The sequence below is a fragment of the Tenrec ecaudatus genome, chromosome 9 (genome assembly GCF_050624435.1).
Source record: "Tenrec ecaudatus isolate mTenEca1 chromosome 9, mTenEca1.hap1, whole genome shotgun sequence".
Taxonomy (NCBI): domain Eukaryota; kingdom Metazoa; phylum Chordata; class Mammalia; order Afrosoricida; family Tenrecidae; genus Tenrec; species Tenrec ecaudatus.
This window is the reverse complement of record NC_134538.1, coordinates 3,699,732-3,720,831: the sequence shown is the minus strand read 5'-3', so window position 1 is coordinate 3,720,831 and position 21,100 is coordinate 3,699,732. Positions and strand designations below refer to the sequence as shown.

Below are 21,100 nucleotides of genomic sequence, written 5' to 3'. Positions count from 1 at the left end.
CGATAGTCTATGTATTTCCTGTGCCAAAGTTCTCAAGTTGATCCCAATTCCCTCATTGATGGCAACAGCTTGGAATGTTGAAGAGTACTGGCCAAGCTGCCTTATGCCTCCAGGCACACAGGCAGGAATTCCCAAGTAAGAAGTTGTGCACAGTATGCTCTGGAGGGAAATCATGGCTTTTCTTAGCCTCAGGCTAGCTACACAGAGTGGAACTCACCTAGCTGGGTGTGGTGCAGGTTTAAATGCCCCAGGCTAAGGGGAATGGTATGGAGGTCAGCAGTGAAGTGTAAGAGAACAGGAAAGAGACAAAGAGGAGAAAAAAATTTTTTTAAGTAAGACTGCTTAGACTGTGTGGTAATATAGAGAAGAGATGGAAGCAAAAGGAACAATGTACCTGAATCCCCATCCCCTCCTATGGAACTGCCTCTAGGATGTGGAGGCAAAGCAAGCAGCGACTGAGCCCAGAAAAATCCCCTGTGCATCCCTCCAAGACCATGGGGGACAGAGAAGAGAGATTGAAACAAAAGCCACAATGTAGCTGAGCCTAATCCTTGCCCATGGAGCTGCAAGAGTCCAGTCCCTGCTGGAGGCAGGTGGAGGCAAACTGCTGCTGTGTTGATACCAATCCCCCTAAGGGCTCCAAATGGTCCCCGACACTGACACCAGCAGAGACAGTGGCGGGGCCAAGGTCAAGCCTTAGCCGGCTTCCACTGATGTAAGCCAAAATCCCCCAGTCCCTCAAAACCCCGTGGGTCTGTGCCTACTTATCTTTATGATGCTCCTGTGCATTCCAGCTGCATTCAATTTTCCTCTAAGCAACTCTCCTGTGTTAAATTCTGCGGAGGCCCTCTGGTTTGTGTCACACCGTCGCCATCTTTGGGCCTTCATTTCTTCAGGAATTTCTGTGACTACAACCTCTGCTGTGTGCCCTTCTAGCAGTATCCAAAAGAGCAGGCCTCACTCACCACTTAGGTTGGATCAGTTATTCCTTTTTCTACCACATTCACAAAAGTTCCCATCCAACATTGAACACGTCTGCATACTTTCCTCAGCTGTCAATGATCATTCAGTACCTGCCTTCTTAGCAAGGGTCATTTCAAGGATTTTCAGTGTGCTTTTCATTAGTTTTATACAATTTTTTAAATCTTCATTTGCTGTAGTTAATGAGTCCGTGGCTACAATGCACTGAGGCAGAGCACAACCACCTTCAAGAACAACACCATCTTCAACAGAAGCTCATGAACAGGGAGAGCATCCGTAACTCTGTCTTTCTTTTCATTCCCTTCTACGTCACTTGTCCCACCAACTTTTAAAGACGTCCGCTGAGTGAGTGCAACATGTGTGGAGGCAGGTGCTGCAGTACCCGGCCAATGTACGGAATGGACAGAGCAAGCTCCTCTCCCATATCCCTGTTCAAACATCCATTTACTATATTGTCTCAGATGGAGGATGTATCAGATGTTAGACTAATACAAACAGATACTATACTCGATCGTAGTCATAAGGTAAGAATGTGTGGTGTTCAGTCTATCATTAGTTGCCTCAACACAAAGCCTTTCATCTCACAACCTTTTTTCATGTTTTCCATTATGTATTGGGGACAGTTTTCAAAGCTACTACACAGTTCACATTCCACCAAATATCACAGGTTCATGAGTATGTTATTACCACATTATCAAGTACACATGATTCATTCTGGAATATTTACTGAGCTCTCAGCTTCAAAATTCCACTAAGGGAAGTATATTCTAAACATACATGTGCATGATGCTTCACAATAACCTCATATGTTTGCATATTACTAGAGTCTCCCAGTAACTTTTTATATGACAGGACCAGTATTATTAGCTGTAATTAGCAGGTAAGAATTCCTAGGCTCAGACGTTTGGTTATTAGACCAGTAAGTAGAAGAGGCAATTTCCCGGAGTCAATTTTGACTCATAGAGACCTCACATGTGAGCGAGTAGAATTGTGCTTTGTGATTAATGAAACCCAGGTATTAATAGGTGTGATAGGATCTTGTCTTTGACTTACATACTAAAACATTTTCACTGCCCATAAACCACCTCTATGACTTCCATCTCATTTCTAAGTTCCAATATACTCTTCTATGAAAGGCACCAGCTTATCTTTCGTACAAAGCGTAACAATGACTCACGTCCTTGACTTCAAGTGCTAACCTTTAGCAGGGTGGGACAAGGACTTCAGAATTTAAGACAAAGAATCCTGGAAGGTAAGTAGACCCAATACAAGTAAGCCTCGTTATCCTTAGCTAATGCTCTTTTAAAATAGATGTGCTACAGGGATATTTTTTTTGGTGGGGGGAGGGTTGGGGGAGAAATCTTCACTCAAAGGAGATAATAATCTTAATGGAAATCAGAAAAACCGTGAAATCTCTTTGTGTATAAATGTGTGCAGTAGTAATGAATGATTAGTATCTGTCTTAGTTATCTAGGGATGCGATAACAGAAGTACCACATTACTTCTAACACTTTAGGAGGGTAGGCATCAACATTCTGAGCATCTGCTCTAGGGGAAAGCTTGCTCCCTCCTTTGGCTCAGAGAAAAGGCCTTTATCTCTGCCTACTGTTTCCTCAGAGACCTCCTTGTAAGAGATCTCTCTTACACCATCTCTCTTCTTTACTCTTTTATATTTCAAAGAAGATTGATATGAAATACGCACTGTACACTAATCCTGCCTCATGAATGTTACAAAGTTAATTCATTTCTATAATCATAGAGGTTAGTGTTTATTGTACATATATTTTTGGGAAACAATTCAGTCTATAACAATATCCCTGGGGGATTTTAAGACTGTGGACAATGTTTACTCACTATTTCCTTAAAGAATGGACAGGCCCGAGAAGAGAAAGTGATGGAGAGTAAGGATCTCTAAAGAATCTTCTCCCTCCAGAAAGTTCTCTTTATTTTTCCTCTCTGGGGTATCTGGAATTCAGTTTCTTAGGGGATGGTAATGATTTTATCATTTTGCTAAGGAAACCAGCTGTGACTTTAGTTACACATTGATTCATTTGTTGGGTGAGCTGAAGTTGACTAAAATTCTGCAGCTCAAACAATAAATATAGAGGTACCTGCATGATGATAGGAAGGAGATATGATTTCACTCAGATTCAGTTCACACTATCTTTACAGAAACAATCACAAATGGCAAATATAACCATGACATCTCTAAAAATGGTCTCTCTTGTCTTTTGCTCTCAAGTATTTGATTAAAAAGAAAGCTCTCTAGGGAAAAAAATTAAGCTATTGATTCAGTTCTACACTCATAAACGTGAGAAACACACACAGCTCAATAAGGACTTTATTATATTGTCCCTCATAAAATGACTGTTAAAAAATGGGAATCATAACTCCTAACCCTATCCTAACATAATAGTAGGGTGCAGGGTCCCATTAATTCTTTAAAAAGCCAAACCTGTCATGCTCATCTTTATAAACCACCACTTGTCCATTTGTCATACTGTGGTGGCTTGCATGTTGCTGTGATGCTGGAAGTTATGTCACTGGTATTTTAAATACCAGCAGGGTCACCCAAAGTAAACAAGTTTCAGCAAAGATTTTAGATTAAAATCAGATTACAAAGAAGGAACAGGTTTTCCACTTTTGAGGAATCAGTCAGTAAAAAACATGATGAATAGAAACACAATATTGCCAGATAATGAATTAAGACCTCATCCATTGCCAGATAATGAAGGAAGACCTCACGAGTAGCAGTAGGGTAGAGTGAGAAGGGCATGTGGGACAAGGCATATCACTGCTGATGTCAGATAGATCTTGACTGAAAGCAGAAAATACCAGGAAAAAAGGTTTACTTTTGTTCCATTGACTGTGCCTTGGCATTCCACAAATTTTGAAGAGCTCTGAGAGGAATGGGATTCCAGAATAGTGAATTAGTCAAATAATCTGAGAAGCTGAACTAGGTGAAGAAGAATGTAGCGTAAGGTTTGGAGGAAGGCTTTTGAGCAATCTTCAGTAAGTAGCTGACACAACTTTGCTTAGTGAGGCAGACTTGAAGCATTGGCTGCTGAAGACCAAGGATCACAGGAAATCCTCACAACTGGACCAATGAGAAGAATGACAAACAGAGAAAAGTGTGACTTTGTCAAGGATTTCATCTTGCTTGGATCCACAATCAATGCTCATTGAAATTGTAATCAAGAGATGAAATGATTCATTGGATTAGGAAATCAGCTGCACAAGGCCTCTTTAAGATGTTGGAAAGCAAGGACGGTACTTTGAGGACTAGAGTATTCCTGAGTCAAGCTGTGGTATTTTCAATCACCTGGTATGTATGTGCGTGAAAGTTGGACCTTGCTTAAGGAAGACTGGAAAGCAATCAATGCATTTCAACTACATTGCTGGTAAAGATTATTGAAAGTACCATGGTCTGCCAAAGTAGCAAACAAATCTATCTTGGAAGAAATACCACCAAAGTGCTCCTGAGAGGCAAGGATGGCGAGATTCTGTGTTATGTACACTGAACATGCTCTCAGCATTTTGAACATGGTCTCAAGAGAGACAAATCCCCGGAAAAGCTCACTGTGCTCGGTAAAATAGAGGATTAGAGGAAAAGAGGGAGATGCTCAATGAGATGGATTGACACAGTGGCAACAATAATGTGCTTAAATTTATTAACAATTAAAAGGAAGGTACAAAACAAGGAAGTGTTTAGCTCTGTTGAAACTGACTCCATGAGAAGAAAACTCCAGGCTAACGGAACGTCAATAAAGTTTTTGGCACCATCCCAAAAATGCACTTTCAGGGCAAACCATCAAGCTGAACTCTAGAGAAGTAAACTCAGAGGGCAATAGATAAGAGACAGATAAGACCCACGTCATAGAAGATGCCACTGGATGTGTAAACTGACAGAACCAGCTAACTGGTGATTTTCATCAGTTGGTTGAGGCTGAGTACAGACCAACTTGAATGTGAGAGCCATCTGGAGATTCCCTTTATTTGTTTGTTTGCTTAATTTTTAAAATCATTTTATTAGGGGCTCATACTACTCTTATCACAATCCATACATACATCCATTGTGTAAAGCACATTAGTACATTCTTTGCTCTCATCCTTCTCAAAACATTTGCTCTCCACCTAAGCCACTGGCATCAGCTTGGAAATTCCCTTTTAGGGGGAATCTCACGGTCTCATGAACTTGACCTCCACAAACCCCCCTCTGGGAGGTTCACAGAAGCCAGGTCTGAGACCAGGCTCCTCTTGGTTTTAGCAGTGAAAGGGAAGAGGGAATCTTTGTCAAATATGCCCAGACACTTCACAGGGAGGAAATCCAACTATCTGCCCGAGTTTATCTCTGAGCCAGGGGAAGCTCATTGCTCCCCATCAGCTCTTCTCTAGACCATCCAATCGCCAACTTGAGAGGGGGGTGGTGGGAAGAAACTATAAGAGAAGCAATGTTTAAGGCTTATAAAATGTTTAAAGCTTGCAAACTTTCTTTTGACAGTCACCCTCCAGGGATAATACTCTTCATGAAGATAGGCAAAGAATCTTCAGCAAAATAGTAGCAAATAAAGAGTAGTATAGAACTAAGTATATACCAGGATGCTGTGAGACTTTTCCGTGATATGTAGGTCGATTCACCCCTTAAAAAAATACCAAGGTAGTTTACTGCATCAACACGCTCAACAAGAAAAACTGTCTAAACTACTGTAGAGAACGTTTGGCACAACCCAACACTCATTCATGAAAAAGATAATAAACGGGAGCATGTTTGTGGCGGCAGCTGCAGTGAACAGAACAGGAAGGAGGGCCGGGATGCAGGTGGATGTGTCAGTTGCCCCCAGTGTTATGGCCCCCACAATTACTAGGGGTATTTCCATCACTCTTTTTCCCCTTTGCTTTCTCAGTATTTCAGTGCAATCTGTAAACTCCACAGCCCTGTCAAGCTCATTTTGGCATATGTCAAATTGAGGTATTGGGGGGAGGCCTATGCACTTTGTCACTAACTCCCCATCCTCAGCACAGACACGGTCAGGCCAGATGCTTCTGATCAATACAATAATGTGGGCTCAAGGCTTACCTTGGTCTCCTCATCAAAACCTGCAAAACCATGAACCAGTTTGCGAACAAGCTCAATGTCCTCTAGGATCCACCAGGCAGCGCAGGCAAATTGGGGCGGTCCTTCTGAGGAGTAGGAACTTCATGAGCACTACACAGATGCTAGACAACTTTCCAAGAGAGGAGAGGAACAACACCCCCTTCAAATAACCTCGTGTGTCATTAAAAAAATTGGAACCCCCCAAAAAAATGGAACATCCGTTGGCAATAAATAAATAAATAAATATTATAAATTAAAATAAAAAGTAAATGACATCCTTTACAAAACCTAGAGAACTAATAACATTCTACTGAAGAGTGAAAACTGGATTATTTTCTTCTAGGACTTAGGAACAAGTCAAAATGTCACAAAGTAATTTTTCACATTTTACGGAAAGTCATAGCTAACGTAATAAAAGGAGAAAAAGAAATCAAATTATATTGAAAATAAATAAGTCTCTACCTACAGATGTTAATTCGTATTTGTAGAGACTCCCCCAAATGTAATAAACTAAACTAAAATAAACATTCCTAGAGTTAAGAACGTAACATTGCAAGGTTACAGGATATAAGATTAGTATATATGAGTTAATTGCTTTCCTTTATCCCAGTGAAGCATAATTGGAATTTGAAATATTAAAGCAAAATTCCATTTAAAAGAACACTTTTCAAATTGAATAACCACTGCCACCGAGTCCATGTTGACAAATAGCAACCGTATATAGGGTGCGTGATACTGTAAATCTTTATAGGAGCAAATGTCTCATCTTTCTCCCACAGAGCGGCTGATGGTTTAAACCACCGACTTTGGTGTCAGTAGCCCAACACTAGGACTCCTTGAAAGTGAAATAGTGACATTTAAGAATAAGAATTTCATATAACTTATATACGAGACCATCCTCAAGGAAGTGGAGAAGTATAGACTCCTTGTGTACTTGCACATACTGACTTCCTTTTCCCGAGTACAGTACGAAAACGAAAGAGAAAGTGGAGAGACGTGCTTGTCACTAGCTCAAGCTAGGTGCTCAAAGGTAACAACAACAGTGATAACCTTAAGGTTGATAACCTTAGAACGTATAACCTTAAAGTGAGGTGATGACAATGGCATGTTTTGGTCTTCCATACACATTTCATATCTGTCTAAACTTGAAAGACAAATATAAATTAAGGGATAGTCCATAAAATACCTGAGCAAAAATAATTAAAACTCCCGAGGTTAAAAAAAAAAGGGAGTCAGAATAATTTTCACAACCAGGAGAAGACTAAGGAGCTGTAACTGAGACCCACGTGGTATCTTGGATGGAGGCGGGGCTAGAGCATAGGTGCGTCAGGGGTAGAATTCTTACCTGCCATGTGGCTTTATTCTAGTCAAATCTTTTCATGTATACATATCACTAGTCAATGGAAGCTTGCCCGTGACGCTGATGCCAGATTGGTGTTAATGGATCTTGCAGACGGAAATAGACTAGAGAAAAGGCCTGGTAATACACTTCCAAAAACCAACCAACCATAACTCAAAATCTAGCCAATGGATTCTATGGATCACAACCGTTAGCTACTTCCGCGATTGTAGGAAGAGCGCAGGACACGGAAGTCTTCTCCACGGTACGTGAGGCTGCAACAAGGTGGGAGGCTGACTTGATGGTGTCCAACAACAATAACAACATCTTGAACAGGACCCCGTGACAGAGAAAACCAAGACAACGGAAAACTGAGGAAATTGCAAGGAATTAAGACTGTCATTAACAACAAGGCATCAATATTGATATGGATTCATTAATTGTGAAAATATGCAATGTTTATGGAAAATATTAGTAACGGAACTATGAAAGGTATATGAAAATTATTTTATGTTATAAAATTAATTGATAAATACAAAGTACCCTAAATAATATTTTTATAAAAAGTGTATAGTCACATCAAATGGAAAATATTTATTTCATATTGTTACATTTCATGTCATCTAAGTATAAAAACATCATGGGAAAGCAACACAGCTTCACACTGCTCACTTCCTATGCCCTATCACCTCTGTATAGAAAGGAAACATTTCACTTGAAGACCTTGCCAAAAACATCCCACTCTCAGGTCTTAGTTTGTAGAAACAACCATGGTTGTGGCAAACCTGTCCAGCTTCATTCAATGTGGAACATGAACATTTGAGCAGGGAATCTACTATTGTCTAAGATGATTAATTATTTTGAAGAGAAGAACAAGTAGGTTCAGACAGTTAAGGAAAACTTTCACTCAGGTAACTTATTTTTGTTTGGTTTGGTTTGCTTTCCTTACTGATTTTATACACTCAGTTCAATTTACATTACTTTGAAATTGTTCAAAATGTTGACAAAGGGCTCTGTGGCATGGTGTCAGAATGGTCAGCAAATAAACAGTCCCATTTAAGAAACAGTTAGCGTGTGCTTGTTAAGACATGAGGTAGCAAAGTCAACCAAAATGGTAGAAAACACAAGTACAAGCCAAAGAGCTAACAAATGCAATCATGTCCCAAGCCACATACTAGGAAGAGAAAAATAAGCAAAGTGCCCATGCACTCAACTTGGTTCAGTTAAGGCACTGTTTATGCCTGTTGATACATCTCATTATAAAGAGTGCCTCAGATTAGATATAAATTATCTTTCCACCATGTTGGAGCAATATGAATTCATATCTGCCTTTAGATGCGACCCAACCCACAGAATGAGTCACTGATAACTTAAGGCCTGAGCTTTCTTAGTCTCCCACTTCTTGTTTCCTCCAATGCACAGTACAGAGGCCCTGCTCTGCTCAGCGCCATGGTAGCTACATCACATTGCTCTGGTTGGTTACTTAACCTCTGTGCATTTTAGCTTTATGACTATAAGATAGAAATAGTAACATTACATTCCTTACAGGGCTTTTACAAGTATTACAGTCAGTGTGCCTACAAAATAGTAAATAGTGGATAAATTTGGCTGTTATGATGATTCAGAATGCATTTTTAAAGAATATATGATGGGTCGTTTATTGAACACCCCTTCGCTAATTTTTGCCGGCTTGTTACTCCTACTGTGAATTGGCTTTTGCTTCAGTTGGGAAAAGAGATTGTAGAAAAGGTATACTCATCATTTATTTCACAAACACTATGGAGCATCTCCTTTCTGCCTCTGTTTTCAATGCTAGAAATACAGTAATATTAATGTAGAAATAAATCGATAAAAGAACAACAGGACCCTGCCGTTATGGAGTTTTCTCCAAGGCAGAGAAAGAGGTTCCAAGCAAAGTTGCCTTAGTGTGTGTCAAAGCGGGGGGGGGGGGTTGGTTCGGGGGGCCTTCCTTGAAGGACGCTGCTTTAAGAGCGCCAAACCTGCTAGGAAGTCCGTCTCTCTTGTGAGGAAAGCGTATTTCTTTCCTCTCTGGTTGCAGTCACTTTCCGGTACACAGTTTATACACAGTGTCCTTAGCAGAATACTGAAGCTGCTAAGACTCCCGGCTGAAGAACCCTGTGCACAAGACAAGTGTATTGGACTGTTCAGTGGAGACACTGTCAGGTAAGGAGCTGGATGCGGCAGTCTGGTTCCTAGAGCGAGGCCCCCAAGATAAGACCCACTCAGACTGTGTGTTGTTTTTCTTTAAGGTTTAAAATGACAAAACTAAGGTCAAAATAAGAGAGGGATCTAGAGTCCCTCTGGAGGGACATGCCATGTATGAAGGGTAGCACAAGTTTCCAATGTATCAAAGTTGGGGTTAAACATTATGAGTACTAACAACATCAGAAATAGCTGTCTGACTGTGAGTAAGCTACATTCCCCTGTCCCTTGATTTTTCTATCCTGTAAAATGGGTACAGTAATTGCACCTAATTACCTCATAGGTGCTCTATGAGGTAAGATTGGAGTAATATACAGGGCCTAAGACCTAATATGTACTTAAGAAATATGAGCTCTTATTAATTTTATTGTCATTGCTTGTGTAATCATACTGCTGCATCCTATGGAAAACTGATTTGAAGAGGGAGACTCCAGTGGCAGAAAGAAAAAAAACTGAGACTGGCTGAAAGGCACAGGATTGAGAGGGAAATTTAATATATATGGGTGTGCGTGCATGTAAACATGAACCATATCAGAGAAAGTATCCGTGATTCATTTTTGATTACCAACACAATCATCACTCTTTCTTCACAAGACTCTCTCTGAAAGTACAGAATAATTTAAGTCTTTAGAATCAGGCATTAACTTAGGACACACAGAGAATGCAACAAAATCATCTTTGCTCCCAAATGAAACTGTGCTAACAAGCAGGTGCAGAGACGGCGTAACACATGTTCCTCTAAGCAGTCTTGTTGACAAGATTGCACGGTCCGCCCTCTCGGTATTTGCTTCTTCCCTGTCAACTGCAACTTCCTTGTTTTCCCCAGATGTTTGGCCACCCATTGACGAGCACATCCTCTACAACATATTTGCAGAAGTTTCTCATCCCGTGGAAGGGAAGACTGGGTGCCCACTGGAAAGAAATAGCAAAGAAAACAAAACGAAGCGTACAAACACAAAAACCAGGACCGTTTCAGGAGAGCCCGTGAGCAAGAGAGGAGACGGGAGTGCTGAAGAACAGTAGTCCAACGAGGCTGATTCCTACTTGAACACGGAAGCTCATAGATCAACACACAGTCTAGCTAGAAGGTGACTTTAGGTTCAAAACAATTTGGAGGGGAGGGGTGGACCCCAAATTTCAAAGTTAAAAAAAGGGGGGCCTAACCTCTCCTGTGGAATTAAGCAAAACAGGAATTTGCAAAAGAACTTTAGTGTTTTTTTCCCTTGGCCTCACCTCTCTTGCACCATATTCATTTATAAGTATGAGAAGCCCTAAAAGTAACTGACGTGTAGTGACAGAAAAGGCACCGTTGAGTGTTAAGGTTCCCTGGGCTATTGCTGGGCTGTGAAACAAACACTGGGAGGCTGATTCCACCCAGGAAGACTGGCTAGTCTGCTCAGGAAATTCTTAGTCATTGACAACCCAATGAAGGTCATCTCTACTATGATACAGAGGGGGCCACACCTGGCATACGGTGTACTGATTTTCAAACATTCAAGCTGTTATTAGGGCAAGCGCTTCTAAAGCTGCTCCAATTTCCCTACTAAGAGAAACATGTCTGGAAAGCCAGGGTAGACCAAAAAATAAGTATTTCATTTCCTTCCTATAGAGCCATGTCCAACTTTCCATCCATCCCTCCCACCACATGTCCTGCTACTGTGAACATATATCTGTGCTCGACATATGGTATCATCATTTTCTTTACAAAACAAGGGTGCTAAACGTACTTGACTATTAGAAATTCTGTAAAACTTTTATTAGTCACATTTCATCCACCATCTTGGAGTCTACCTCTTCTTCTCTCTCTCTTTTTTTTAACATTTTATTAGGGACTCATACAACTCTTATCACAATCCATACATACATCAGTTGTATAAAGCACATCTGTACATGCTTTGCCCTCATCATTGTCAAAGCATTTGCTCTCCACTTAAGCCCTTGTCTTTCCTATTGGCCAATGGAAATGCCCTTTTTAATGGTGTAACAGGCGGTGATCTGAAAAGGATCAGCCACCGGGACTGGGGAACTTGCTCGTGTAGCCCAGGACCATGCCACTCTGGAAAATGAGTAATCTCTATAGTTGTTCATTCCCCAAATCCAAGTAACTACCATAGAGACAGCTTTTTGATGGACGTTTTAATGTTTAACGGGCAATTTCATATTTAGCTAGAGCCGTCATGGGAGCCTGTGGTTAGCAAAGGAGACTTCAGTTTTCATAGGCATTGTTCCTCATCACATTCCTCTGGCTGCATTTCCCAGCAGGAAACCCCAATCCCCACTGCCTCTTCACAAAGCTCCCTGTATAGTGAGGCTCTGGTTTACTAATTAATTGTAATGAATCAAACAAACAACAAAGCTATCTTGGTGGGGGGTGGTGGTGGTGGTTATTTTGTAAGTGAAACAGAAAGACAAGAGGTAAGTGCCATTGATCCAGAGAGGAGAGAGTTGACTTTCATACATATATTTTTTAAAGAAACAAAAAGAAGTAAACTCCAGAGTGGTACATAAAATACAACTAGCAAGAGTTTCACAGGATATCCAGCAGCCAAAAGAGGTTGGCACCATTGCTTTGTAAACGATGTGCTAAGTACAAGATCTCCTCTGAAGCCTTGGAACAACAGTGTGAATTTGGCATCATTATTTCCATGGACAGATGAGAAAGCGGAGATTCAGTGGGATTAAGTAAATTCCTCTGTCTGAGATCCAAGAGAAATATTTGTAGCATTGTTAGCACTGGTTAAAAGCAAGGGCCTGAGAATCTGAAATTTCTAGTTTCAAATCTTGGCTCAGTCAATGGAAGAGCAGTGGAACGGGACACACCGGAGGGTCAGGCTGACCTGACAGTGTCCGTGGAGAGCAAGAGGTTCACATAGAAAGCACAGGGTGGGGGCGTAGGGGGGAGGGGTAGGTTGATACAGAGAAATGAACTAGGAAGATAAAGGACTTCACAGCACAGTCAGAATAGAATTTGAAACCTAAGAAATGAAGAAACAAATTGCATTTGCTTTAGCCTAAAAATTTACTGAATATATATGGGTTAGGTCTCCTTGCTAGGGGTATAGAGAAAAGGCTTGCTCAAGGCATGATAAGCTCAAGCTTAGTACCACATAAAGATAGGATATAAGACATGGCATTATTGATAATTCCGTTTGTTAGATTTAAATGGTCTACTGGCTTAGATATATAAATGATATAGATGATAGATAGATAGATAGATAGATAGATAGATAGATAGATAGATAGAGGATAGATAGTAGATAGTAGATAGACAGAGGCATAATACATAAATAGATTTACCTCAGTACAATCAGGGTCACTGTCATTTTCACCATTTGCATGGCAGATATTATCACCTCCACTCTACAGATATGACACTAAAAAATCAGCATAGTGCTATAATTCAATGCAATTGCCTAACTAGCTATTCAGGCAAATAATTGCAAGTTGAATTCAGGTATGGTTGCCTTCGAAACCCATGTCCTTATAACTATTCTATCCATTAGATACTACTAGCCATAAAAAAAGAAATAGGTTCACATGAAGTAGATGCCAGGAATCAGAGAGAAGCTATAGAAATATAAGCATGACACAACCACTGAAGACACACGTGCGCATAACAAATGTGGTGAAGAAAGCTGATGGTGCCCGGCTATCAAAAGATATAGCATCTGGGGTCTTAAAGGCTTGAAGATAAACAAGCGGCCATCTAGCTGAGAGGAATCAAAGCCCACATGGAAGAAACACACCAGCCTGTGTGACCACGAGCTGTTGAAGGGATCAGCTATCAAGCATCAAGGAACAAAAAAGTCATATCATAGAAAATGTGGGTGAGTGCAGAGTGGAGACTCAAAGCCCAATGCTAGCCAATTGGATACCCCTTGCTGAGGGGTGGTGGGGAGGAGATGAACCAGGCAGGGTGCAGGGTAGCAACGATGAAACATATAACTTTCCTCTAGTTCTTAAATACTTCCTCCTTCCCCCCCCCCCCCACTATCATGATCCCAATTCTACCTTGCAAATCTGGCTAGACCAGAGGATGTACATTGGTACAGATAGCAACTGGAAACACAGGGAATCCAGGACAGATGACTCCTCCAGGACCAGTGATGAGAGTGGTGATGCCTGGAGGGTGGAGAGAATGTAGGGTAGAAAGGAGGAACAGATTACAGGAATCTACATATAGCCTCCTCCCTGGGGGAAGAACAGCAGAGAGGAGGGAGGGGGGAGATGTCAGACTGTAATATATGACAAAATAATAACAATAATAATATATGAATGATGAAGGGTTCATGAGGTAGGAGGAGTGGGGAGGGATGGGGAAAATGAGAAGCAGATATTAAGGGCTCAAGTAGAAGGCAAATGTTTTGAGAATGATGATGGCAACAAATGTACATATGTTCTTGACTCAATGGATGGATGTATGGATTGAGATAAGAGTTGTACTAGCCCCCAATAAAATGATTTAAAAAAAGAAATATGAGCAAAAAATGCTGGACAAAAATTAATTTTTTAAAAAGAAAGAAATGAAAAATGTTCAAGAAAGTATTGTTACTAGAGCAAGCTTCCTATGGAATGTTCTCTCATCAATATTTGTTGATCAAGGAGTCCTGCTGATGTAGTGAGTTACCATGGGACCACTTAACTGCAAGCTCAGGAGTTCAAAGCACCAGTCACTTTGCAGGAGAAAGACTAGGCTTTCCATTCCTGTAAAGATTTACAATCTCTACTCTGTCCTATAGGATCGTGATGCGTTAGAATGGAATCAATGAGAGTGAGCATTTTTGTTTATTTGTTTTGGTTTCCTGCTCAGTAAAAATAAAACAGGGAGCCAAGCTTATTGAGCAGGCAAAAATAGGCATGCGAGAAGTATCTTGCAAGGGAGACATGAAGATGCCTGAGGCAATAGGGACCACACCTGACTGAACTAGGGGGGAGGGTCAGCACCAACCTCATGGCACCCAATGACAACAGGAAGACAAGAATGTACCCGTCTCATAATGCCAAATTTTAAGGGCATGCATATGTGGAGTATCTTGCAAGCTGATATAACTATATCAGCTATCTTAGAAAACAATCTTACAACATGTGTTCAAATTTTAAAGGCAAATAATTTTAATTCACTAAGTCTATTTAATTCACTAAGTCTATTTTTTTTTTTTTTTTGGTATCTACCACTTGTCTGCTTGTTGTACTGCGGTAGCTTGAGTTTTGTTGTGATGCTGGAAGATATATCATTAATATTGTCAAATACCAGCAGGGTCACCCAAAGTGAGCAGGTTTCAGCAGAGTTTCCAGACTAAGGAAAGATTACAAAGGAGGAATAGATTGTCCACTGCAGAGAAATGAACCGAAAGTCTTATTTTTAGCATGAAAATATTGTCAGATAGTGAAAACCTCCTGAATATCAGCAGAGCATAGACATATATAGGTTAAAAGACACTAAAAGTATGACTGAGGAAGAGCAGCCTTCCAAAGTCGAGTGGACTGGGTGGGGTCAAGCCTACAGGTGCAAAGCCTCAGGACTTACATTTGTGGATGTAGCTCAAGTCTGAGAAAATCTATTCATGATTGGAACTTAGAATGTAGAACATATGAATATTGAAAGTTGGAAATACACAAAATGAGATGGAACACAAAAAATGATGTTCTAGGTATTGGTGAGCTCAAGTGGGCTGGCAGTGGCCACTCTGAATCAGAAAATCTCATGGTTTGAATCTGTCAGAATGATTCAAAAGGAATGTTGTTTCATTCGTTGTTCAAAACGACATTTCAGGATCTATCTTAAAGTACATTATCTGTGATAGGATAATATCTATCTTATTCTTCAATTTTATGTTTCTAATGATTAGGAAGGTTGATCATATTTTTATAGTGATACAGGTGAGAAGAGAGGTTGGATTTTTCCACACCTATAATTCAAGTTCGGGTGACTTTGAGAAATTTCCTCTAGCTTGCACCTACGGACTTTCTCACACCCCACTGGATGTTGAAAAAATGACCAGAAAATCTGAATTATATGAAGGATAATGTGGCATCAGGATTGGATGAGGACTTATCAACAACATGAGTTATACAGATGGCACAACCTTATTTACGGAAAGTGAGGAGAACGTGAAATTCTTGCTGATGAAGATCAAGAATTGTAGCCTTTGGTCTGGGTTACAAATCAATGGAAAGAAAACCAAAATTCTCACAATGGGACCAGCAGGGAGCATCATGATAAATGGGGAAATTTGAGGTTGTCAGGGATGTTGTCTTGCTTGAATCCAAGTCATTTTTTTGGAAAGAAGCCGAGTTAGATGCAAGCAAAGGGTTGCATTCGGTAGAGCTGTTGACTAAGGTTGCTTTAAATCGCTGAAAAGCAAAGATGTCATCCTGACTGCTAGGCTATCAATGACTAATTGATGACATTTGATGACTAATAAGAAGCCATTTAGTGTATTTTTCAACTGCTTCACAGGCATGGAAAAGTTCAACATTCAATGAGGAGGACTGAAGAATAGGTGTGTTGGAATTGTGGTGCTGGTGAAGAATATAGAAAGTGCCACAGACGGCCTGAAGAGCCAGAAAATCTGGCCTGGAAGATGCACCGCCAGAAGGGTTCTTGGATGGGACAATGGCAAGATTCCTTCTCATGTACTTTGGGCAAGTTTTCAGAAGAAATCAACTCTTTAAAAAGGGTCGTTCATATAACCCTTTCCTAGGGGGATGGACTACAGAAAAGCATGTGAAGGGGAACAGCGAAAGGTGAAAGACAGGAGAAAAATGATAAATGATCAAGGGTTCATGAGGGAGGGAGGGAGGGAGGGAGGGAGGGGGAAAGGAGAAAATGAAGATCTGATATCAAGGACTCAAGTAGAAAAAGAATGCTTTGAAAACGATGGCAACATGTACAAATGTGCTTGACACATGGGTGGATGATGGATGGATGGATAGGTGGATGGATGGAAGGATGGATGGATGATGATAAGAGCTGTAAGAGCCCCAATACAATGATTTAATAAAAAAATGAAAAGGCCATCATGCTTGATGAAGAAGAGGAGCAGTTAAATAGAGGAAATCCCTCAACAGCATGGATTAACACGGTGGCTGCAACAATGGACAATTGTAAGGATGTGGAGAAAAAAATGAGAGTAGAACAGGACCAGGTGGTGTCTAGTTCTGCTTCACATAGGGTCTCAATGATTCAGCACTTAACCACACCACCTTTGGTTATATACCCAATATATTTTTGACATGTGCACAAAGCTGAATAACTAGATAAGTGTGTTTACTCCACTATTTTTTGTAATGATAAAAACCAAAAATAAAATGAAAATGTTAAAAAAAAAGAAAATGTAAAACTACGGAGCTTATTTAATCAAAATCATTGTTCACTATGCTACCGTGGATTAAAAATGATTTAAATATATGTGTACTGATGCGGGGAAAAACTCCCAGATATATTGTCCAAAAGAATAAAATTGCAGAGCAATACCTACATCACACAGGCAAATGGAAAAAAATACCAAATATTTCATATTCTGCCTCTACGTGAAGAGACAAAAGTTAGTGATAAGTTCTCAATACTACCAGATTCAAGGCTTTCCTGGTAGCAGCTTGAATATCTAATTGTGATCTATTGACTCTATTCATTCCTATCCATCTCATTGGTGGTACCCCCAAAATACATGACAACTATGTGAGAAGAATAGAATGGCCTACTCATTCAATGAGAACGAATGTCTCATGTTGATATAGCCGCTCTAGACATGGATATTAGTGAAATTGAAAATAAACAGCCCCTTTAGCCTTACATGATGGGGCGGTGAACTTTTCTATGTGATGATTCTGAGATGTAGGGATTCTTAAGCCAAAGTGGTCCATGCCTCTAAATTTCTATGTGGTTCAATGTGCAGGCTAGAACCAGCTTTGAAGCAGGGGCAGCATCCCAAAACACTCCCTCAAAGACAAAGCCAGCTACATAAAAAGAATGGGAAATGATTAGTCATGTTAATTATAAATAATTTTCATTTCCACACTTAAAAAGGTCAAATTGTATGGAAAATTGAGCCTTCATACATTTTAATTTAATATCCTATTCAAAGTCTAATTAGTCACAATTCATTGTTAAATGTATTTTTAAAATATATAATCTAGTTACTTTTAATTGTGTCACCTTCATGATTGGGCAGGATTTTCCTTAATATTGCCATGGGGGGGTGCGGTGAGCATTTTGAGCTAATGAAATAATGAGCTGTAAAGGGGGCAGGGGGACAGGGACAGTGGGGAACAACAAATAGTGCTAAAAAGGTAGAAGAGGGCCTGGACTTCAGAAGACCATTAGCAAATGGAACTGAAGAGCAGCTCACCTGAATGGCAATGAATCCCTTCCCTCTTGATGTACACAGGCCAGAGAGCACTGGCGATTCAGTGGTAGTATTCCCACACCCAGGTGGGAGACAGCGTTTAATTACTGGCCCATGCACCCATGTGCAGTCACTGCCCACCAGTGAAGACTCGCATGATGCTATGAAGCTGACCAGCTTTCAACAAGACCTTCAGGCCACCATGAATTAGGCAGAAACACCTGGATATTTGCTGGTGAAAATCAAGTCATGAAAACCTTATTGATCACAAATGTCCAATGTCCAAGCAATCAGGAGCAGGGCACAGCAGCAAATATCATTTTGTTCCCTTGTGAGGATACCAGGGGCCAGGGAGCTAAGCGATAGTAGTAAAACGATCTATACGTTGCCCTTCAGCATTGCAAGGTTCTATTCTGTATATGAAACTATTTAAGTTTCCTACTAGTTGCATGGTATATATGGACTCAGAAAAATTAAGATAGCTGTACAAAGTGACCTATTCAATGAATAGTCACCAGGCCACAGCACCATTGTTTGAAATCAAACAATTTTTAACACGGTGTTAGCCCTTTCCAAAGCACAGACTCTCGAAGGAGTGTAGGCTGTCTGTGGGAACAGACCACAGGTAAACCTTAGGCCCCCGTGAGTATTCTCTGGTGTTTTCTCAGGAGAAAGATGAGGCTTCCTAGTCCTATTGAGATTCACAGTCTCCGAAACCCACAGGGGCAGTTCTACTGAGTCCTCGAGGTCACTGTGAGTCAGAAAATACTTGATGGCAGGAAGAGATTTTGGTTTCGGTGTGTCCTCTGTTTGGCTCGAGCATCTGAAAACACCCCTCTTTGTGCACAGGAGGACTTGAGATAAAGGCCTTAGTAAAATACTAAACGCCACCCATCAAAATACATGTAGAAATAACCTACAGCCCCATAATAACGCTATCCAATTTTGGTCTTGAGAGTCCTACGAGGAATTACCCTTATTGCTTTTTTAACCCCAACCTGCTTCGTTTGGGACGCGTGAGAAGGAGAAATGAACAGAATCCATCCCCTAATGTTAAGGTACCAGCCCATGCTTGATATAGTTGATGTGATTATCATCACGTCACTTAATGTAAACCTTAAAAATAAAGGCAACATAAAAGGGTGCAGTGTTGATTCCATACAAAAGGCAGCATGTCTTCACAGTGCCCGTGAAAAGAGAAAGTCCATTCCATCATGCCACTCAGAGGGGAAACCACTTAGGGCAGCAGCCGTGTGGTGGATTAAAAAGCTTTTTTGTCACATATAAAGGTCACTGAGGCAGTAAACTCCTGAGAGGGGAAGACAATGCATTTTACGCATGAGAGGCACCGCCTGAACGGAGACAGGTTGACCATACGAATATATAATCCTGTCTGAGTAGAAATAGACTCAGAGACATCATTTGCAGAATTTAACGGTATAAAAAGGCCCCATCAGAGGCAATGAGCAAGTTTATGCCTGACCCAGATGTCACCGGCAGACAAGTTTCCTGGGGACTCTCTCTGAATGCAATAAAATTTCTACATTGCCTTGCCTGAGACCATGACTTAAATCTAGTGGCTTTTAGTTACAGAGAGGTGGAAGGCCCACGGTTGAGGAGCTTTCTCAAAGCAAAAGGAAACCCACACCCTTCCTTAATGGGTAATCTCTCTCTTTTTTTCCCCCCTGCAGACCAGACGCATCTGACCCTCAGTCACCATGTAAAGCAGAAGAGAGCGCTAGCATTTATGTTAATTACTAACCATGTCTACAGGTGCTAGGCAGTCCAACAGAAAGATCTGATGCAGGAAGCTGCTTGTCCCTTAATTTGCTGTCCCAAAGCGTCCCTCTGTTCGCTAAGTCATCAGACTCAACTCGGTATATAGCCATGCGGGTTTAGTGAGGGAAAGGTAATAGGATTCCAGAAAGAAAATCCATCAGCTACCAAATTGCTGAGGCAGGCTTCCAGGGCCCAATTTTCTCCTCTATGCTACCGAAACAGAACCATTATAATCCCAGAGTGTTACTCTTTCCTGCTCATCCCGGTCTACAGATAAGGCATGTTCCAAACCTCATCAAAACCACCCATTTCCAACCAAGCCAGGTATCATGGACCAATTCTCTATTGCACCTGCTCTGGGCCTGCCCCCTTCTGCAGCTGCAGCTCTGAATTGGATCAAACTCAAACTGCCTTTAGTATGAAGGGGGGTTTACAAGCCACTGCATGTGACTGCACTGGTGATATGCACACTGACAAAACAGTGGCCGTAGACATATTCAAGCATCCATAAAAATGCTGGGATTAGAAAATCAAATGAGCTGAATTAGAGCAAGCTGGATCCTGGGATTTATGGGTCTTAATCACATTGTAATATCTCTCTGATGAGATACTTAAAGGTAAGATACTTACATTAATCTTTAGGATTCTTTGGTTGTACGCAACAGGAGCAGCATCTGGTTATAAGTCATCAGAAAAGGAATCGACTTGAATGGGAACAGACAACCTAATGAATTAAAACACCAGTGGACTGAATTCAGAAAGACAGGCACTAGGAAAGTTCCTGGGATAAGATCGGAGGAGCTGCTTGATAAGTCTCGGGAGAGCAATAGTTTTCCTATTGCAGGGTTGCCTGGTTCATGGAAGCACTCCCATTATCCTTGCTTAACTCCTACAGGTCCTTCACGGCGAGCATCCTTGAGAGAGGATGGACTGCCCCACCAAGGTAGCACAAGAAGGAGAGAAAATTCTCCCAGTTGATGGTAGCATGTTTCTAAATTGAGCATAGATGCTGGATAGGGGGAACCGATTACAAGGATCTACATGTGCCCTCCTCCCTGGGGAACCGACAACAGAGAAGGGGGTGAAGGGAGACTCCGGATAGGGCAAAATATAACAAAATAATAATCTATAAATTATCAAGGGCTCATGAGGGAGAGGGGAGCAGGGAGGGAGGGGGAAAAAAGAGGACCTGATGCAAAGGGCTTAAGTGGAGAGCAAATGCTTTGAAAATGATTAGGGCAAAGAATGTACAGGTGTGCTTTATACAATTGATATATGTACATGTATGGATTGTGATAAGAGTTGTATGACCCCCTAATAAAATGTTTTTTAAAA

General features: G+C 40.9%; 1 non-coding gene across 1 annotated transcript; it reads right to left on the bottom strand.

Moving 5' to 3' along the window:
• Positions 1-1,328: 1,328 nt before the first annotated feature.
• On the bottom strand, positions 1,329-1,517 carry LOC142457444 (U2 spliceosomal RNA). The gene has a single exon (XR_012786187.1). It is a non-coding gene; the product is annotated as a U2 spliceosomal RNA (small nuclear RNA).
• Positions 1,518-21,100: the final 19,583 nt, after the last annotated feature.